Below are 13,878 nucleotides of genomic sequence, written 5' to 3'. Positions count from 1 at the left end.
AGTCCTCTGCCAAAGGCCTGTGTCCCACCCGTACTGCCAATGTATGTTATTTCATGGACTCACAAATAACAACATAACACAGTCCACAGAACCCAAATGCAAGGCCATATCGACAAATCCCAGTAACATGTCCACCATGTCCTACTGCATGAACTGTGGACCAACATCAAGTTCCTGCTGGGATGAAGTGATAACTATAGGGAACTTATCAGATAATGTTTGCATAAGGTTTGGAAGATGATAGAATAATAGGGGGAGGTAGGAGCATGGACATCATGGAGTGTGTGAAGTCTAAAACTCAGCTGTGTGCACATTCTATCCCTGCAAACACAGGAATGGGCGCCTACAAACCTGCTCGTATACCACAATGTGAATGGTTAATGTCCAGAAATGTGACCCCTGCCTCTGAATAACCTGTGTGAATCTGTACAGCTGTGAGGTATCGCCACAGTAAGATATGGCCATACTGTCAATTCGATGGATGTACAAGCATGGGATCCTCTGCCACCACTGTACCAAGGTGCTGAACCATTTACACAGACCCAGCAGCAGGTGTCTGCAGCTTCCCCCTCCAGAATGGCATGAGTGTGCAAGAATATGTAGGCTGCTGACCACAATACTGGATACAGCTGCATTCACCCTGTGTTCCCCAGGACATCACTGCAAGCAAATATGTCTACCTGACAGTACTTGATTACATAAAACATCACAGTGTATAACAGTATATATGTCTGAATATCTCTGCTAACACCAGGACCATGTAGCAGAAGCAGCACAGACACAATTAACTACAGTAACACATTATCCTTTGCCCATTTTGACCCCATATTGTCAACAGATCTACAGATATGCCAAATAAACAGGTTGCTAGCTGTAGGTGTAGAACACAAAAGCTTGCATTGGAGTAGAACCTACCTGGAATGGATTCACACATTCAGTACAGAAGGTCATACTGGGCATGACCCCACACTTAGAGAAACAAAGTCCATGTCTGACAACAAAATACTGAAAGGTCATTATGGGCATGCTCCCATACTTGCAGAAATGAAGCCCATGTCTGGCAACAACAGTGGACTATACATATCTGACAGTCACAGATGTTTGCGCACACACTCCACATTGCACACCAGTCATGCTTTGCACACACATTGGATAGGAATACACACATATATCCAAGGAGAACACACTATAATAGGCCACAATTACACATACATAGATGTGTGGAAGAGATTGACAGAAAGTGACAAAGAGCCTCCCATCATGAGGCCTGTCCTACCCATCACACATCCAATTGGCTAAAACCACATGATGTGCAAATGTCAGTCACTGTAGACATTTCCCTCTGGTATCCCTCAGCACTATAGTGTCTGTGGTGCTTGTGATAACTGTGTAACATGACTGTATAAGTCAGTATTCATCTAGCAGTTGTATACATGTACCTGTGAAATATAAACCTGTGTGTGCCTGAGTGTTGTGTGTCTACTACCAGATGAATGGTTTATGGCCTATGCACACACACTGCACTCCCCATTGCCCTACTATGGCAAGCCTGCTGATGTCATTCACCTTGAAATACACCTTTGGTGAAAGAGTACCACTGTAAGCTCTGTGGTGCATGCTATAACTGTGTAATGCTATAATACTAATGTACTAGTTAGGTAGGTGTTCTAATACCAGGCATAGTAACTGTGTGTGTAGGGATCAATGCTTTTGTTGCCATTCACAGTCACTACACCCCCCCCCCCCATAGCCCTACTTTGGCAAGCATGCTGATGTAATTCACCTTGAAATACACCTTTGGGAAAAAAGTAGCCCTATAACTCCATGGTGCATGCTATAACTGTGCAATGCTGTAGTGTGTTGTACTAGTTAGTTAGGGGTTTTATTCCCAGACATGGCAACTGTATAACTGTGTGTGCATAGAAATCAATGCTTTTGAGGCCATTCACACTCACTACAATTTCCATTGCCCTACTTTGGCAGGGCTGCTGATGTCATTCACTTTGAAATACACCTTTGGGGAAGCAGAAGCCCCGTAAGCTCTGTGGTGCATGGATAACTGAATATTGCTCTAGTGTAATGTACAAGTTAATTAAGAATTTGAATCCCAGGCATGGCAACTGTGAAACTCTGAGTGTGTAGAAATCAATACTTTTGTGGCCATTCACAGTCACTAGGCAGCCCTAAAAATGGAGAACATTGATATTTGTGCAGTAACAGAGACCTGATCCAAGGCTCCAGAGAGCACCCCTGCAATACCAGGTAGAGCTCTCACCACACCTGTTGGACACCAAACCAGGACCAAAACACTAAAGGTGGAGGAGTGTCCATATTCACCATGATATTCACAACACCAGGGTACTTGCCCAGCAGAATGTGTCTGAAATACCCCTGGTGCAACTAACACTAGGTAAGACTGCAATTCAAATTGTATGGCTTGCTACAGATCCCCCACCATGCCCCAAGATTCCCACTATACCTTTATAAACATACTGGGAAATATTATGATACAACCAAACACCCTAATACTGGGTGACTTACACTTCTCTGGCATTAACTGGGAAAACTACTTGTGTACCAACACGTGTGCCCAACGGTTCTTTGAAGTCATAATTCCCAATGCCCTGGATCAAGTAACCCATAGTCCCACCAGGGGCTCAAATATCTTAGACCTGGTCATTACCAACATGGGAAATCAATGGTCCATACCTATGTTCACCCCATCAGTGGTCAAGTCTGCCCATGAGCTAAACACCCTTAACATCCACATCCCTCCCCCACACCCCAGTAAGGAAACCTCCGTGTCACACATTTGCAAAGCCAACATCATGCTACACATGTCAGACGTGAATAATGTCATGACAACCATGCAGCCGGGAACTGAAAGGATGACTGCTGAATCCTACACTAAGGCACTGTACAAGCACATCTACTCATGCATGAATCATGCCATCCAATATAGAACCAAGATGCTCCCCACCAAGAAAAGGAAGCCAGTGTGGTGGCACCCACCATAAACATACTGCACAACTAAAGGAAGAAACTGTTGCAGAAACGAGGGAATTTCCAGGATGCAAAATACTACTTTGCCTGCCTCAGTAGGAAGCTGAGATTCCTCATAACATCCTCCAAAGCTCGTTACAAATATAATATAGGCAATGATGCTAAAGACAACTGCAAGCCGTTCCATAGCTATGTCAGGAATCTAAATGGAAATGCTCAGATCTGCTCTGAGCCACAACAGGATGGTATTAAATATACTGCTCCCAAGGATATTGCCAATATCCTGGCATATCGATTCAGTGTCAACTGCACCCCCCTCCCACCCCCTAAAGGGCCCATCTCAACACTGAAAGATTGCCAGATTCTGGTAATAAAGGACACACAGGTAAAAACCACACTCTCCAGAGCTAAGAAAACAGCATCCATTGGACCAGACAACATCCTGGGCTGTGTACTACATGAACTACAAAATGAACTGGCACCTCACCTACATGCCATGTCTAATCATAGCCATGCCTCAGGCGTCTTGCCCACTGTGTGGTGTGTAGCTATAGTTAACCCAGTCCACAAGGGGGGATCGACCTTGGATCCCGAGAACTACAGACCCAGCAGTATGACGTGCCTGATCTGCAAGGCCATGGAATGTATTATCATGGAACTTATAAACAAAGACATTGGAAACCTGAAAACACTGCACCCCACCCAGGCTGGTTTTATAAAGGCCTGATTATGTCTCCTGAACCTGACTGACATCTTTGAATCAGTCTCCAGATCTGTGGATGAGGTTAAGGGGGTTCACACAGCCTATCCAGACCTCGCCAAAGCCTTCAACACCATCCCCCAGTCTGGAATTATAGATAAACGTACTAAGCTGGCCATTAATCCCTACATCACCCGATGTGCTGCCAACTGCTGTACTGACAGAACCCACACTGTAAAAGTAGGTGACACCAAATCCAGCCCCAGACAAGTGACAGTTGGAGCACCTCAGGGTTCAGTCCTGGGACTGCTCTTGTTAGGCCTCTACTGCTCTGAAGTACAGGCCAACACTAAGGGACTCTGGCTAACAAAGGTCACAGATGACTTCACACTGAGAGCCAATATTGAATCCTCACATGATGTGGATATTCTACAGAAGGGCCGTTCAGAAAGAGATGCTTGGTGCTTGAGCCATGGCCTCAAGCTCAATGCCAAGAAATGTATAGTTATCCCCTTTGGGAAGGGACATGTACCTGTGAAGTACCACATAGGTGGCAGTACACTAAACACCTAAAGTGTGATAAGAGACTTAGGGACACAGGTGGACAGTAGTTTCACCTTTGATAACCACATCGCCACAACCATCAGGAAATTCACCTATGTGGCACACCTCATCACTAAGGGCTTTACATCCAGGAAAAAGGAGGCCATTGTCCCACTGTAGTCATCGTTCAGTAGACCCAATACAGACTACAATGGCCCATTTGGTATGTACCTCAGAAGACAACTGCAATAACTAGAAAGGCTGCAGGCATACCTCACTAAAAGAGTCACAGACCTAAACCAGATACCGTATGCTGACCATCTGAAAATCATCCAGCTATACTCTGCCACATATCGTGTACTCAGAGGCAATCTCTGCTTAACATACAATGCCATGTCAAACCCAGAGCTGTTGGACACGCTACACTTAAAAAAATCCAAATCCCTCACAGCCACATGCTCCAGGGATCCAAACGTTGTCATCACTATGAACAATACATGCTGGAGGGATGTGTTCCTGACCTAGACACTCCCCAGACTCTGGAATAGACTCCCCATACATGTCAAGCAGAGTGCCTCTTTGGCCCTCTTCAAAAGGAACCTTGACGATTGGATGGAAGGAAATTGACCCCGGGGACCATGTCAGTTGCCCTGTTAGACAGGGGTCCAGGGCAGTAAATATTGTGGGAAGAGATAGCCAGGGAATTGTCATGGCAAGGCATGTATAGGTACTAGGGCCGATAGCCTAGTACCAACCTATGAACCTATAAACCTATGACCTACACTTTCCATTGCCCAACCTCGGCAAGCCTGCTGATGTCATTCACTTTGAAATACATCTTTGGGGAAAGAGTAACCCAGTAAACTCTGTGGCATGTGCTATAACTTTGTAATGCTTTAATGTGATGTACTTGTTAAGTCAAAGTTCTAATCCCAGGCATGGGAACTATAAAACATAGTGTTTGTTTGCCTGTGTAGGGATCAATGTTCTGAGGCCATTCACAGTCACTACAGCTTCCATTGCACTACTTTGGCAAGCCTGATGATGTCATTCACTTTGAAATACAACTTTGGGGAAGAAATAGCACAGTAAGCTCTGTGGTGCATGCTCTAACTGTGTAATGCTGTAGTGTGATGTATTAGTTCATTAGGAGTTCTAATCCCAGACATGTCAGCTGTAAAACTTTGTGTTTGTTTGTCTGCATAGGGATCAGTTCTTTTGAGGCCATTCACAGTCACTTCAGCTTCCATTGACCTACTTTGACAAGCCTGCTCTCATTCACTTTGAAATATACCTTTGGGGAAGAAGTAACCCAGTAAGCTCCATGGCATGTGGTACAATTGCATAATGTTGTAGTGTGCTGTACAAGTTAATTAGAAGTTCTAATCCCATACATGGCAACTGTATAATGTCCAAATGGCAAAGTCCAGAACGCTACAAATCGCCAATGACCCACAAATAAAAGATGTATTCTACAAAACCACTGGCAACAAAAGCTAATAAATAATAAAATCTGTTTTATTCCATAAAGTTAAGCGCTTTCACTCACTAAACCGTGAGCTTCCTCAGAACATTCAAATTGTAATTCCCATTAGATTAAATACATCTATTTGGCGCCAAAATCACGTTCAAATTCTTAAGGCTATATACTACTGTTAAATACTTGACATTTCAAAAAAACCAATCATCTCTAAAAAACTGATTTAACAACATAAGAAAGCTATGCCTATAAAAAATAATAAAAATCAAAATGATAATATAAAAATGTTAACAACAATTAATACTGTTAATATATAATAAAATTGTTTACAAGTTTCATCAATTCATGATCTCTAATAATGATTTAACTGATATATAATCATTTAATCCTGGTGGTGTCGTGGCATCCGTCAGTATCTGCCAATAGGCCTCTTTGTATGCCAACATACTCTTAATGTTTCCACCCCTCAGATTGCTTGCTACAGTTTCTAATATAGCAAACTTGAAATGATGATTATCTCCTTTGCTGATAATATGTTTAGCCAAAGCATTTTCATGGTCTTTCGTCCTTATGCTGTATAGGTGAGAATAAATTCTTTTCCTGAAGTTTTGCTCTGTTTTACCTATATAGAAGGAAGGACAGACCATGCATTTGGCTAAATAAACTAACATTTTTGTACTACAACTACCCCGTTTAAAAAATAATTTCGTCCTATTGTAATTTTTTAAAATAATCTCTGTTTCTTCATTAATCAAACTGCATTGGTGGCATGTGCCACATGGGAAAAACTATATCACAAGCAATTTGAGACAGCCCAGTTTAGGACTAAGAAAGCTTTTGAAAGGAAAAGCAAAAAAATATTTAGGGACATGGAACAATATAAATTGGGGAAAGTTTACAATTGGAGAACACACTATCAGAACACTTATAGTACATCTGCTTATGAGATACAACGGGAGGATACCATCCTGGAGAGTAGAAATTTTCAACAGGTCCAAAAGACTGGGGGATATACCAAGTGGACAAAAGAAATAATGTGGAAGAAAAAAGATACAAGGCCCCCGAGAAATTGGTAATTGAATCTCTTATACCTTACTTTTACAAGAGTCAGGAGGTAGGCACGGAAGGTTCACAAATACTACAAGAAGGTGTAATAAGTAGGTACAACAACTTTAAGATACTTAATTACACAAATATGAGTCTGAACAAGGCTCATTTCAGCCTCCTGGCAAAAGGCATGAAATTCATACCAGTTACACATTTTAGAGTAGTGGACTGTATTAGTGAAGTTAAAAAGTATGTCAGGAAACTTAATTTGGCTTTGATGTTCAAAAATAAATCGAACACAAACCAGATAGTAGGAACATGTTAAAGAAGAAAAGTAGTTGTATACCAGTTATAAACAAAGAGGTTCTCAGGTATGAAAGATCGGTTACACATGAGATTTATCAGTCTAGTAGTAAGTTTACAAGGAAAAAAATCAAGTACAATCTAACTAAAGAAGAATTAGTTGTATTGGATGAGTTAAGGGAAAACAACAGTGTTAGAGTTATGAAACCCGATAAGGGTGGAGGCGTTGTAATTTACGACGCCATAGAATACAATGCAAAATTCTATGAAATACTGCATGGGTCAGGTAATTATGAGGTCATTTCTATCAATGAGTTAAATATTGCATATAGAAGGATAGACTTATTTATAGAGGAATTTTTATTAGACAACAGGATTACTGAAGAATTATACATTTTTTTTAAGGTAGAGTACCCTGTTATGTCTACAATGGTAGGTATACCTAAGATACATAAAAATGTTTCCAACCCCCCATTTAGACCAATAATATCAGGAAGTAAGGGAGTGGCTATAGACTCTTTGTTAAAACATGTATATGGAAAAGTGGAACATATGGTTAAGGACTCCTGGGAATTCTTAATGAGATATCCCATTCACATAGCTGATAATGAACTATTGTTTGCCTCCATAGATGTAATAGATTTATTTATGTGTATCCCCAAGAATCAGGGGATGGAGGCATTTATTGACAGTATTTACAAATATAGTAATTTGGAATGGGACAAAATAAAGTTGATTATTGAACTCATGTCCATAGTATTGGACAACAACTTTATATATTATGAAGGTGAGATGTTCAAACAAACCAAGGGTGTAGCTATGGGGGCAGCATGTGCCCCCATATATGCAAATATGGTAATGTTGGACTGGGAGGAGAATACCATATTTAATAGTGAGTTTTTTGGTAATATTAAATACTACTCACGATTTTTGGATGACATATATATTATATGGGGGGGTGATCAGTGTACTTTTAACAACTTTTTGGAATATTTGAACCAAAGTAGTGACTTTTTGAAGTTCACTTCCACGAGTAGTAAAACAGGGGTGGATTATTTGGATACTTTGGTTACAAGAAAGGATAATATTTTCAAGTCAGATATACATAGAAAAAAGACCTTTACCAATTTGTACATTGATTATGATAGCAATCATCCAATGAAGTCCAAGAGAAACATCTATAAGCGACAATGTATCAGGGCAGTTAGGATGACCTCAGGCTACCCAGATATGTTAGACGAAGTGCAATATATAACTTCATTATTTAGTGAGAGAGGATACAACAATGACATGATGAAGAAAGTGAGCTCATATGTGATAGATCAATGGGGAAAGAAATATGTGCCATTACTAGGAATGAAATATAATATTGTTCCAGATAGTGATAATGATAAGAACAGCAGTACTAATATTAAGCCATTTAGTAGAGCTTGTATTATAAAATATGGTCCGTTTAGTAATCAGATTAAAAACATTATGAGTAAATATTGGCACACATTATTAACTAATGAAATGTTAGAGTTATTAGGTCCTAGACCGACTTTTGTTTATAAGATGGGTCAAAATTTGAAAAGGATGTTAGAGACAGGTTACAAAAGAAGGAAGACAGTAAATTCTACACAAACAAATGTGGCACATGCCACCAATGCAGTTTGATTAATGAAGAAACAGAGATTATTTTAAAAAATTACAATAGGACGAAATTATTTTTTAAACGGGGTAGTTGTAGTACAAAAATGTTAGTTTATTTAGCCAAATGCATGGTCTGTCCTTCCTTCTATATAGGTAAAACAGAACAAAACTTCAGGAAAAGAATTTATTCTCACCTATACAGCATAAGGACGAAAGACCATAAAAATGCTTTGGCTAAACATATTATCAGCAAAGGAGATAATCATCATTTCAAGTTTGCTATATTAGAAACTGTAGCAAGCAATCTGAGGGGTGGAAACATTAAGAGTATGTTGGCATACAAAGAGACCTGTTGGCAGATACTGGCGGATGCCACGACACCACCAGGATTAAATGATTATATATCAGTTAAATCATTATTAGAGATCATGAATTGATTAAACTTGTAAACAATTTTATTATATATTAACAGTATTAATTGTTGTTAACATTTTTATATTATCATTTTGATTTTTATTATTTTTTATAGGCATAGCTTTCTTATGTTGTTAAATCAGTTTTTTAGAGATGATTGGTTTTTTTGAAATGTCAGGTATTTAACAGTAGTATATAGCCTTAAGAATTTGAACATGATTTTGGCACCAAATAGATGTATTTAATCTAATGGGAATTACAATTTGAATGTTCTGAGGAAGCTCACGGTTTAGTGAGTGAAAGCGCTTAACTTTATGGAATAAAACAGATTTTATTATTTATTAGCTTTTGCTGCCAGTGGTTTTGTAGAATACATCTTTTATTCGTGGGTCATTGGCAATTTGTAGCATTCTGGACTTCACCGTTTGGACATTATAAGTACTTAGAACGCTACCTTTTGTGTTCAGTTACATGGCAACTATAAAACATTATGTGTGTGTTTGTTTGTCTGTGTAGGGATCAATGCTTTTGAGGCCATTCACAGTCACTACAACTTCTATTGCCCTACTTTGGCAAGCCTGCTGATGCCATTCACTTTGAAATACAAATTTGGGGAACAAGGAATGCAGCAAGCTCCGTGGTGTGTGCTATAATTGCATAATGCTGTAGTGTGATGTACAAGTTAGGTAGGAATTCTCATCCTAGACATGGCAACTGTAAAACTGTGTGTGTGTGTGTGTGTGTGTGTGTGTGTGTGTGTGTGTGTGTGTGTGTGTGTGTGTGTGTGTGTGTGTGTGTTTGTTTGTGTAGGGATCAATGCTTTTGAGGTCATTCACAGTCACTACAACTTCCATTGCCCCACTTTGGCAAGCCTGCGGATGTCATTCACTTTAAAATAAACCTTTGGGAAATGAATAACCCAGTAATATATGTGGTGCATGCTGTAACTGTGTAATGCTGTAGTGTGATGCACTAGTTAGGTAGGAGTTCTAATGTCAGACATGACAACTGTGAGACTTGGTGTGTGTGTGTGTGTGTGTGTGTGTGTGTGTGTGTGCGTGTGTGTGTGTGTGTGTGTGTGTGTGTGTGTGTGTGTGTGCTTGTCATTAGTGTCCTATGTGGAGGTAGCTGTGAGTGTGTAATAATGGGACTCATTGTGGAGTGGGTTTTGCAAATTTCTTATATGGTGTGCCTATTATATGTTGCAATGTCCAACTTACAAGCATAACAGATGTCAAACAGCAGAGAGGCTGGGGTAGACAATCCATAGCCCCTACATGTGACGTCATGGTTTGGGGAACAATACAGGCAACCCTTGTATTACCCAGAGAACACTCTCCACTCATGTCTCATACACAAACGCACTTGGCTAGGCAACAACCACTATGTTGGTAGTCCCCTGCATATTGCCCACAGATAGTAACCATGGTGTGATTGCAGTGGACTACAGAGGACATGGCACCCCATACCATACCTAGAACAGGTAAATCATTGCATACAGTGCTCCTTCACTATGTTCCCCACTGGACACCTGCAACAACTGTAGAGTCAGCAAATGTAACCCACAAAGGACATACCATGTCTTATACACATGCCCTGTATGGACAGATGCCATTGACACCAGTTAATACCTGTATATTGCTGTCAATGTAGGTGCAGGGTCAACCTGGTTTTCATTGCCAGTTCTCACCACATGAGGTCAGGAATGGCACATCTGATGATAACAATCTGTCTACACAACATACCCCAGACACGCCAGGTACACCTGCACATGTCACAGAGCATGCATGTGGGATGTTTGCACATCCCAGACACCGTCCATGTTATGGAATATAGAACACATACATGGCAAGCATTGCACAGCACTGGCCACCCACAATAGTAACCCAGATGAGTGGATTGTGAATACAATACCCACCTGTGTGGGCCAATCCAGATACTACCTCGGAGCCACACTACAGACCATTGTCATGTGGCCTGATGCCAAGGCATACCCTTTACCTAGCCTTGTACAGCCTTCTGGCACAGTCAACCACTACACACCTGCGAAGCAATACACCCATGCATGTCAGTACTGGCAAACCTGTGTCGGTGTGTGTGTGTGTGTGTGTGTGTGTGTGTGTGTGTGTGTGTGTGTGTGTGTGGAATATAATGATTTGGATGCCATTCACACAAACTACACCTCCCATTGGCCTACTGAAGCATGCCTTCTGATGTCAGACACCTTGACATACCCTTTGGCCATATATCAGCCTGATAACCTCTGTGGTGCATGTGATACCTGCGTATTAAAGTAGTGTGGCAAACTATTTAGTTAGGAAGTCTAATCCTGACCCTGCCAACTATGATAATGTGTGTGAGTCCCTGAGAGAGTGTGGCTGTCATCCCTGACACCTGTTCTTGTGGACAGGTACATGTACTACACCAACCTTATCCCTCCTTTATCACTGTTGCTGATGTCACTCACCATCAAATATACCTTTGGACAACTCCCCAACATGTATCCTCTGTGGCGCATGCAATAACTGCATAGACATGTAATAGCAATATATAGTCAAGTAGGGGTTTGAAACCCATACTTGTAAGTGTGTGACACAAACATGCTTATCTTTATCTCTCCTACCCCCTCCCTGTTTTACTTTGTCTCTGTCTGTCTCTCTCACTTCCTCTCTGGTGGATGTGGAGAAGTACACCTGCTTTGCTTAGGCAGCAGCTTGTGTTTTGAAAGTGATACTCATGATCAGCTGTTGGCCTGTGCACGAATTGCAGTCATTCACTAGCTGATTGCATGTGGAACAGCTGTGGTAACATTCCCATAACCAATTGCATGAAAACACACTCCTATACCTAGGAACATCATGTGGGTGTTGGGCCTTTTCATTCACTGTGAGCAGGAACTGATGTCAGTGCTTGGCAAACAGCATCACAGACGGTAGTGGGATATATATCTAACAACTTACACTGTGGAGACAGGCCAACAAACAGGAGGGGGATGTCCCAGACATAACTAGAGGGGGATGTCCCAGACATGACTACAGAATGTAAGTTTTGCTCTTCTGCATTTAGAGTAATGTTGGTTTAACAGGGTTTGTCTGGATATGGCCGGTCTGCATGATTTAATACCTATCATGACAGTGTTATGTGTTTGAGGAAACTCCCACCTGTAGGGTTATCTGCCGACTGGCCAGTGTTTGGAGTCTTATGTGTCTTGTGTTACTCACAGATTACCTATCTTAGAACTGCAGAAGCATAGTCTGAGGATTGCAGTCAGTACATGGTGACAGCCATGAGAGTTACTGACTTCATATCCCTCATAGGACATATGTCACAACAAACCCTCTTACAACAGTAAATGCATGAGGTTATCACAGCAACATGTCAATATTGGCCCTGTGTTTGTGCCTCCAGCCACAACTCTGTCAACCTTTGTACATATGTCATGCAGTAAGAGGTGCATATGTTCTGTACACCATTATTTATTGACATCATACCTAATAACAAGCCAGTGAGATATCAGACTGCTAGACATGTTATGTATGGTAGGGGCTATATATGAGGACATAACCTGGGCATTCTGTGGTAGTGTGTACACTAGTGAGGTCTGTGTACTTATGGCAATTGTTGACAGTGTGTCTACTGCGAATATGTATCTTGGCCTGTGTACAGACTGTGGTAGATATCATTGTTCTTGTTCCTGTTCTATCTGATGTTAAATGCTGCTCCAGTTTGTGGTACCCTATCGGCTTACATGTTTGTAGGGCCAAACACACACATGTCCTATACCACAGACAGTCATTGGACCACATTGTGTAGTGACCCAGTATATGTAGGGTTAGTGTGCGAGTGTCACATATGAGGATGGTGTTGATCAGATAGTCCATATACTGTAATATTAAGCTTGCTTACCATATGTGACTGTGGCTGTGTTCACATCGGTTGTGGGTATGCACTTTCATTCAGGCATCTATTACTCTGTGCTGTGACATGCCTGTAGAGCCTGCTATATTTGCAGGTACATGTGTATTCCCCCATAATAAATATAGGCCAGTGTTGTGGCAGTCTGCCTGTAGTTTGCACAGTGCTTTGTTACATGCCTAGCAGCTTAGTGTACTTACCCAGTGTGATGTTATGTCCAGATATTTATCAGATGTACTGCTGCCGGGCCACCATAACTGTCATGTATTTCTGACAAAGCAGTGGGATGCTGTACAGATTTATGTCACTAACTAGTGTGTAGTATGTGGCCATGTGAACTCTGCACCACCAGTTATTATGTGTCAGGACAGACAGAAGTGTGTGAATACATAAACTGTGTGGGCATATGTATTTCAGTATTTATGTGATGTACCCATTTACATGGCTGTTAAAATCCACATTGTCAGGCTTGGTCCACATGTCTTGCACTAAGGGATTCTGTGTATACCTCTGGACAGACCAAAGTGTGGCAGACTATCCACATTTATTGGTCATATCTCTGCTGTATTCCACAGGACCATTACTGTGATATCAGTGGTACTGTACTATGATGACCTTAGGATGTCTGTCAGTAACTGATGACGTACATGTCAATAGCAGATGTGACCTCCCACAGACAACATTTATGTTAAGACAATCCCTGTTACAGTAGCAACAGTCTACATATATACCTGCAATACATACATTACATCCCCTTGCAATAAGAGGTGGAGACTAATGGTGTTGATATGACTCTACTACATGTTCTGGACATATGTTAAACATATATATACATATATGT

The sequence above is a fragment of the Protopterus annectens genome, chromosome 1.part1 (assembly GCF_019279795.1).
Source record: "Protopterus annectens isolate FY-2018-M chromosome 1.part1, PAN1.0, whole genome shotgun sequence".
Taxonomy (NCBI): Eukaryota; Metazoa; Chordata; order Ceratodontiformes; family Protopteridae; genus Protopterus; species Protopterus annectens.
The sequence above is the reverse complement of the archived record's forward strand: the minus strand, read 5'-3'. Positions refer to the sequence as shown.